This window comes from Barbus barbus, assembly GCF_936440315.1.
Source record: "Barbus barbus genome assembly, chromosome: 24".
Lineage (NCBI taxonomy): Eukaryota > Metazoa > Chordata > Actinopteri > Cypriniformes > Cyprinidae > Barbus > Barbus barbus.
The window spans coordinates 4,258,741-4,268,365 of NC_136752.1; positions in this window are offsets into that span (position 1 = coordinate 4,258,741).

Genomic DNA, 9,625 nt, shown 5'->3' on the forward strand with positions numbered 1-9,625 from the left:
TATCATCACAATATAGGCTACTAGTATAAATAACAAATAAAATATTTCTAGCATGTTAATATACAAACGCAATACAAAAGTAATATAGGCCTAGACCAAATTAGTCGAGAAAAAGGTGAATCTCTGTGCCAGTCTCCCTCTGGTGCCCCCCCTTCCCCACCTCCCAGTGGTCTGTTCAATTATGCTTCAATCAATTTCAAATTTGGCCGACACCGACCTCAGACATGGCCTCGAAAAGGCACCAAGAGTCGGGGGCGGAAAAAAGAAAAAAGAAGAGACAGCGGGATGATGCTCGCGCGTCGCTTGCAGGTAAGACAATGTTTTAAATAAAAATGTTAGTTTTGTGCGTGTAGTATGCATGTCCAGGGGCGTCGGCGCGTCCGCGTCGCTAGTAGTGCAAAAGATCCGGGGCTTTAGCCCTGCATGTTGAGTCTTTTATTTTAACGGGGTCCGGGGGTTTCTCCCCCGGGAAATTTTGAAACTTGGGCTGTTAAAGATGCAGTTTGTTTGAGAAGGAAAGGAAGGCCAATCGTTGGGGTCCTCATCGTCATATTTGAATGACAAATAAAGCTAATTTTCCCCCTAGGTAGGCTATACGTTACAGATGTGTGTGCATATAGCTATTAGTGCAGAACGTTCCCTATTGTAATTTCTTCGCTTCAATATAATGCCTATCTGCCTCTTGGTAAGGTGAACTTTAGAAAAACCCTGCAACTGAACGTGATGTGATTTTGCCAAATTAGACCGCTTAGATAAAGTTTTTTCGTTGTTGTTCTATGCGGTCATTTTCAAGAGGTTCGGCCAAGGGCGACATCTGTTGGTGAAACTGAAATTAGAAAAAAAAAAAACACAATCTCAGTGTTTGTATATTTTCATATTCACAGAGTTGTCAAATTATTAGGGCTGGGAAAAGATTAATCTCGATTAATCGCATCCAAAATAAAAGTTTGTGTCTACATGATATATGTGCGTGTACTGTGTATAATTATTTTGTATATAGAAAATATATATACAAAATAATTATACAAAATTATATATACAAAATAATTATACAAATTATATAAATTATATATACAAAATAATTATACACAGTACACGCACATATATCATGTAGACACAAACTTTTATTTTGGATGCGATTAATCGCGATTAATCTTTTCCCAGCCCTACAAATTATGTACAGAATTATTATATTGTGCCTCATCAGACCTCTTTTAAAGGTAAAATAGAGTTTTGAATTTTAAATGTTCCAGTGACACATAGGCCTATATAAAAGACTAATGTGTGCAATATTTTTGTATGATGGTTGATGGTTCAATCAAAAATGCATTTCAGTAGAATCCCTGAATATTTTGTCTTGTATTTCTGAATGCAGGGTCAATGCTAAAATACATGCAAGGAGCAACTCAAGGCCAGGAGTATGTAGAAGTAAATTCTACTGTGCAGTTATGTATGGTTATTTGCAGTTTAAAATGTGCACTTTAAAATTCATACTTCATAAAATTCATACACTTATACTGTTATTTGCACTTTAAACTTTTTTTGCACTTTTAACTTTCTGTGTTTACATTGTTCTGTTCCAATTATTTATTTGCAGCAGTTATTTTGGAAGTAAAGAGAACCTAACTAAGAAATTCTGAATGGTAGTTATTTCTTTGGTGGTGGTGGGGGGGGGGGCACCGCCAAGCGTTTGTGCTTAGGGCACCCAAATGGCTAGCGCCGGCCCTGTGTAGGCGTTTGGGTATATTTGGCCATGCCATATATTTTCTAAATTCTTATAGCTAACCAAATTGGAAAGTTTGATAACTAATGACCTAGAGATTACAGAGAATTGTACTGAAGTGGTTTTTGAGGTTAAGCAAAAGTATATCTTTTTTTAATAATCTTGAATAATTCAAACAATTTGATTGACAGCAGTGGGTCTTGAGGCAAAGTTGTTCAGAATTAACAGAGATTTATCATATGATAAAAAAGCACAATATACAATTGTTTACACACTTGAAAAATGTGATATTGCCCCCAGTGGCCAATGATTTCTTTCAAATTTCTTACAGACCTTTAGAGCCGTGGGTCAAAAAGACCCACTCAATTTCGTTCCAATTGGCTTCCGTTAATCCTGTCTAATAGGTGCTCAAATTGAATTGGCCGATGGCGGCCATGTTTTTTAAGATACACAAATAGACAGCCATGGCACTTAATTTTGGACAGACACTGCATGAGAATTTTCAAGTTAATCAGACTAGCGGAAGCGTAGCTATAGACATGTTAGCTATAGCCAAACTCCATGTTTTTTGTCACGTGACTTCAGATTGAGGTCTTACATATGTGTATCAAGTTTGGTGTAAACATCTCATTCCGTTCAAGAGTTATAGCCATTTTAGAAAAGGTGGCCCCATTTCTTTTGAACGTTTTGGTGTCTCTTTGCGACGGTGAGTTGAAAACTCAACTTTGTTTGATAATTATTGATATTCACTCTCCAGAGAATTTTTCTGCACCAAACCAGGTTCTGATTGGGCAAAAAAAACTAGAACTACTTTGCAAAAGTAGGTTTTTCAAAAAATTCTAAATAGCCAACAATATTGCCAGGGTGGCGATCAAATCTGTTGTGCGTTTTGGTCGTCTTGAGTCAAGGATTCTGCAAAGAGTGGTTTAGGAGTTATCGATCAGGGCAAGCCTTGGTGATGTTGTAGACGGGGTGGGAACTACCATCCCTCATAGTTTCAGGTCTCTACACCTTATGGTTTGGTCTGCCTGGTCAATTTTAGGTCAGAATAGTGATCTTTGAAAATCTTAATAATTACAATAGGGTTCCTCTTCAGGAACTCGAGCTGCGTCAGGAGACGCTTTGGGGAACGCCTACAGCATAACCGGCTCTGAATACCAATGAAATCTGTCCAATACATGGGAGGGACGTCACGGGCGGGGTGACGTAATGACCAGCTGGTATAAAAGCACGTGTGGTGCAACCGGCGTCAGCTTTCTGTCATTCAGCTAAGCGCTCTGTCTTGTAAGTCTTATTTACTGTTGTCTGTCCGTTTTGCAATGTCAAAGAGGCTTTGTAAAACCAAGTTTGGGAGGAGTGAGGCGCAATACAGACTGTGTGTGTGTCCGTGCAAACGTTATTTGTGTGCGGAGGATACACACAGCTTGTGTGTGCTTTGCTTGGGAGCGAGGCACGCGGAGGCAGCCCTCGAGGGGGCTGACTGTCCGCACTGCAAGGGTTTTCCTCTGCGTGTGCTTTGCTCCCGAAAGGCCCTCTTTTCAGGAGAGGGTTCTTTCATTGGCGTTCCCCGCGGTGCAGGTCCCGCTTTTGCTGAAGCGGAGACGGCCCTCGTGGGGTTCGCAACGGGATCTAGCAGAGGGATCGGAGACGAGCGAGTCTCTATCTCCATCCTCACCTGCTGGATCCCGCGACCGCTCCCCGAGTCCGGAAGCACGCCTGGCGGTTACTTTCCCTCAGGCAGCGGCTGCGGCGCTTCTCTTGTCTTCCTCTGAGGAGGTTGACATGGGAGGCGCCGAACACGTCGCACCCCCTCTTTCACCCCAGTATGAGGAGCTTGTGGAGGTGATCACTCGTGCTGTTGCCAAGTTGAGACTCGACTGGCCGGCCGAGTGTTCGGTGGAACCACGGAGAGGCAAACTGGATGAGCATTTCCTGCGGTTTCAGACCTCACCTCCACATCGGAGCCTGCCGTTTTTCCCCAACGTCCACACTGAGGTGTCGAGGTCATGAGGAGAACCTTTTTGGCCCGCCTCTTCGCCCCCTCGTCTGGTTTCTATAGCAATGTGACGGGGGCGAGGGAGCGCGGTTATGGGGCGATGCCGTGTGTGGAGCAGACGCTTGCGGGCTATCTGTCTCCTGACACGGCGTCATCCCTGAAGGCTCTGACCTTGCCCAACAAGCCGCTGCGCACATCGTCAGCGCTGGTGGGCAAGGGGTACGTGGCAGCAGGTCACGCTGGGTCATGTCTGCACACCATGGCGGTGTTGCAGGCATACCAAGCTGCTCAAGGAGTTGGATGAGGGCGAGGGAATTTATGCGGAGGGCATTTGTGAGCTCCGCAGAACCACTCCGCAGAACCACTGATTTGTCTCTCCGCGCCACCAAGGAGACCGCCCGTGCCATTGGGCGGTCTATGGCCCTGGTGGCGGCGGAGCGGCACCTGTGGTTGACCCTTTCGGATATTAAAGAACGCGACAGGGTCTTCCTCCTGAACCCCCCACTGTCGCCTTCCGGCCTGTTTGGTGACGCTGTTGACTCGGTTGTCAGCAGGCACCAGGAGGCCAGGAAGCAGGCGGCGGCGTTCCGGCGGTTTCTCCCTTGCCGCTCTCTGGCTCTCGGGGCTGCTGGGCAAGAGCAGCTCTTGCCGCGTCCTGGCCCCTCGTAAGAGGGGTGGGAAAGAAGGGTGCGCGGCCGGGGACCTCTCAGCCTAAGCAGGATCTGCGAACCATGCTTCAGGCGAGGAGGTCTTCGGCCAAGAAGCCCTGATGGTGGTGGACCAGGGCTTATGAGGGTAGCCCCCGCTGGGGTAGAGCGACGGTATTGTGCCTCACTCCTCCAAAACTTAGTTTTACAAAGCCTCTTTGACATTGCAAAACGGACAGACAACAGTAAATAAGACGTACAAGACACAGAGCGCTTAGCTGAATGACAGAAAGCCGACGCCGGTTGGTACCAGCTGGTCATTACGTCACCTCGCACGTGATGTCCCTCCCATGTATTGGACAGATTTCATTGGTATTCAGAGCTGGTTACGCTGTAGGCGTTCCCCAAAGCGTCTCCTGACCTGAAGAGGAACCCTATTGTAATTATTAAGATTTTCAAAGATCACTATTCTGACCTAAAATTGACCAGGCAGACCAACCCATAAGGTGTAGAGACCTGAAACTATGAGGGATGGTAGTTCCCGCCCCGTCTACCACATCACCAAGGCTTGCCCTGATCGATAACTCCTAAACCACTCTTTGCAGAATCCTTGACTCAAGACGACCAAAACGCACAACAGATTTGATCGCCACCCTGGCAATATTGTTGGCTATTAAGAATTTTTTGAAAAACCTACTTTTGCAAAGTAGTTCTAGTTTTTTTGCTCAATCAGAACCTGGTTTGGTGCAGAAAAATTCTCTGGAGAGTGAATATCAATAATTATCAAACAAAGTTGAGTTTTCAACTCACCGTCGCACAGAGACACCAAAATGTTCAAAAGAAATGGGGCCACCTTTTCTAAAATGGCTATAACTCTTGAACGGAATGAGATGTTTACACCAAACTTGATACACATATGTAAGACCTCAATCTGAGGTCACGTGACAAAAAAACGTGGAGTTTGGCTTGGTTCTTGTCCCAGGGCCTGGTGTTGGGAGCTCCTTGACGCGGCAAAACACTAGCGACGGACGCATCCCTCACCGGTTGGGGAGTGGTCATGAGTGGCCGCTCTGCCCACGGTCGGTGGAGGGGTCATCATCTCGCCTGGCACATCAACAGGCTCGAGATGCTGGCCATGTTTCAGGCTCTGAAACACTTTCTCCCAGACCTGAGAGGTCACCATGTGTTAGTTCGCACCGACAACACATCGGTGGTCTCTTATATCAACACCAAGGAGGTCTGCGGTCACGCCCCTTGTACAGGTTGGCACACCAGATCCTTGCGTGGGCCCAGGGCAAACTCCTCTCACTGAGAGCGGTTTACATCCCTGGGCACCTAAATATGGGAGCAGACACCCTGTCAAGGCAGGGGCTGTCATCCGGGGAATGGATGCTTCACACCGAGGTGATGAAGCAGATCTGGAGAGTGTTTGGCCAGGCTCAGATGGACCTCTCCGCCACTCAAGAGTCAGCGCAATGTCCCCTCTGGTACTCTCTACGTCATCCAGCTCTATTGGGGCTGGATGCCATGGTACAGACGTGGCCGAGGCACCATTGTGCAGGAGGCACCATTGTGCACCCCCGCCCGGAGTTGTGGAAGCTGTGGGTGTGGCCCCTGAGGGGGCACAGCTCATAGCTGCCGGTCTCCCAACCGAGGTTGTTGAGACCATTCTCCAATCCAGAGCTCCCTCTACGAGGAAACTGTACGCCCTGAAGTGGAGACTCTTCACTTCATGGTGCGGAGATCGCCAGCTCGACCCAGTTAACTGCCCGGTTGGTACAGTGCTGGAGTTCCTGCAGGCTCGACTCTCCGCAGGGTTAGCCTACTCCACCTTGAAGGTCTATGTGGCGGCAATCTCTGCTTACCACACCCCTCTTGGTGGACTGACAGTGGGCAGACAACCCCTAGTTACACGTTTCCTCCGTGGTGCACTGAGGCTAAGGCCTCCGGTACGGTCCCGGGTTCCCCCCTGGGACTTGGCTGTGGTGTTGAACGCTCTCTGTAGGCCTCCCTTCGAGCCTATTGAGGAGATCTCAGATCGCCATCTCACCCTGAAGACCGTGTTTCTTCTGGCGATCACTTCTCTGAAGAGAGTTGGGGACTTGCAGGCCCTTTCTGTGGCCCCTACCCATTTGGACTTTGCGCCTAGCATGGCCAAAGCCTTTCTATACCCTCGTGCAGGGTATGTCCCCAAGGTTCCTTCTGTCACACCACAGCCTGTCGTGCTGCAGGCCTTTAGTCCTCCTCCCTTTCGGGAGCCTGACCAGCTGAGGCTAAATCGTATGTGTCCAGTGCGAGCACTGGACGCATATGTCCACAGAGCTGCCTTGTGGAGGAAGGCGGACCAACTGCTTATTTGCTTTGGTCCCACTAAGAGAGGTTTTCCTGCTTCCAAGCAGACCCTCAGTCTGGTGGCAGATGGCTTATGAGTCTTAAGCAGACCCTCAATTCAGATGGCTTATGAGTCTTCTGATCTCCCCTCGCCCATGGGAGTCAGGGCTCATTCCACAAGGAGTGTGGCGGCCTGCACGGCCTTTCTCGCAGGTGTCCCTATCCAGGACATCTGCAACGCTGCGGGATGGTCCACGCCCCTGACCTTTGTCAGATTTTATGGCCTGGACATGAGAGCCACTCCAGGCTCTTCCGTTCTCTTGCCCTAGCTGTGCTCCGTATGGATACACACAGGGCAGGGACTTGGAAGTCTGGAGCCGTGGGCATCTCGTTCCCCAAAGCATCTCCTGATGCAGCTCGAGTTCCTGAAGAGGAACGTCTTAGGTTACGTATGTAACCCCAGTTCCTCGAACGAGAACGAGCACTTGCTTCATTCTAGAAGCTGACGCCAGTTGCACCGCACGTGCTTTTATACCAGCTGGTCATTACGTCACCTCGCCCGTGACGTCCCTCCCATGTATTGGACAGATTTCATTGGTATTCAGAGCCGGTTACGCTGTAGGCGTTCCCCAAAGCGTCTCCTGACGCAGCGTCTCGTTCCTTCGAGGAACTGGGGTTACATACGTAACCTAAGACGTTTCAGCACTATGCACTTGAACCCCTAATAATAATAATAAATCCACATTTCTCCGTTTGGCTTGAGTGTCATTAATTTTTTAATAACTTTATGTACCGTTGGCTATGGAAAATAAAAATATTTATTTTTCTGTCTCTGAAAGTAATGATTTTTCTAAATTTTCTTGCAGACACTCATATGGTCTGGCAATTATAATTACCAACACCTTTGTCGTTACAGTGCTTTACAGTCAGCAGTATGTATTTCTTTCTCTCCAGCATCACGCCAGTGTTACTAATGTGTGTGAGTTATGTGTGTTTTTTTTTTTTTTTTTACAAATTTACTAGTACAACCATTCTTAAAGATAAATATACTGTATGTTAACATACATTTCTGCTGTTCTAGAAAAGCCAGGAAACCACTCAGAGACAAGTCCTCCTTCATTAATATGGCTAGCAAAACTTGTAAGTTATATGTGGGCCTAGTTCAATCTATTTCATGAGCCAGTCCAAAGAACACATGCTTCAGGCTGAGGATGCTTGTACAGGGCATGTATTTTAAAGCAGTGGCTTTCAGTCCTGCTCTGCACATTTGTCTCCCTTCTGATTCAAATTCAGATAATCAGCTCATTAGTAGAGAACTCCAAACTGAACTTAGTGTGTCTAATAAGAGAGATCTACAAAATATGCAGAGCAGTGGGTCCCCAGGGCCACAATTGAAAACCACTGCTTTAAACCATACAGTGATGGTGAGATGTGACTCAGCCACAGACCTGGTGAAAAGATCATCGGCTGGGTTCTGATCTGTAAGCAAAGAAGTCATTTGGTGTATGCGATGGACACGTAAAACAAAATGTTTGAAGGCTTCTTTGTGTGGGCAGGCTATCACCATTGAGACTCAAGTCCTTGAGGGTGAGAAAGCTTGCATCCTATGCTGTTTGAGGCAATTTTATTCAGTTTAAGACTTGACTCTAAAAGTGATGCTTTTTAATAGTGTACTGGTCAAAGCCTGTGAGAAAATATATAAGATTGTATCATCCATGTAAAAAGTGCCTCTTTTGCTCACTTTTCTCTACAGCTTGTTGAAGACTATAAATAGACTTAAAAATGAACTTATCGCGTTCCACTGAAGAAATAAATGACCACTCACTAAGAATAATATATGAGTCACAATCACCATTGGTAAAACGGTGATATTGCCAGTTGACAACATCAAAGAGCCTAATACAAATACAGTTTCATGGCCACTAAAAATATTTATGGCCAGTAAATTTTCTCAAATCACCAACCATTGGCTTGTGTAGCAAAAGGTTAGTTTGGACTCCGCATATGAGGTCAACAGAAAGGTCAGTCAATAATGACATAATTTCCATTTTTGTATAAACTATCCCTCTAAATGTATTATTCTGTAGACAGTTTGTCTTACACACTCATGCTTGTGAAAGCATAAAATCTTTTAGGCCTTGTGAAGCAAAGGCTCAGTGTTAGGGATAGGTTTGTGCGTTAAATCTAAAGTTCTGGTATGAAACTCTAGATGGCACAGTCCGATAGGTCTAACTCAATCTGACAATTCAATGACATCATCACATGGTGCAGCTGATTGGTTCTTTTGTCTCAGCAGCCAATGAGCTTGCTGCTTAACATTCAAATACTTGGCTAGTGCTTGCGGCAGTTGCAGCATGCTTCAGAAACCCTCCCCCTTCCCCAGCTCCACCTGTATAGATCTGCTATGAGATGATCATGTATGCTATATGGGGGATATTCATATATGTTATATGTGCAGCAGCAGTATTTCTTACATGCTCATAGCAGCATGTTGTGGATGTATTGGCAGTAGCAAGTCTCAGTACTGCAGAAACAGCAGCGTAGCAGATCTTTACATTAATATTGTCATCTACATTACCATGCTAATCCCTCCCAGAGGTGTCATGACAGAAATATTACTACTGGTAGGTCATCCTGAGCAGGTAGGTAGGTAGTTTCAAATCTCTGCACCCCCAAAAATGTATTTTTAAATTTTAACTATTCGTATTATCTAGTGATTTCAAAGCAATGTATATCAGTCTTCTCTAGTAGACGGAGAAGAAGAGAAACTATAGACCTTAAGCCAAATTCACACTATAGGACTTTACACGTTGGCAGATCGTTGTGCCATTCAGACTGCATGACTTGATTGTCTGTCTTTTAGTCGTTGTGGTGTTCACACTACGTGACTCTATGTAAATTATCCGCAACCAGGGATTACACACTACA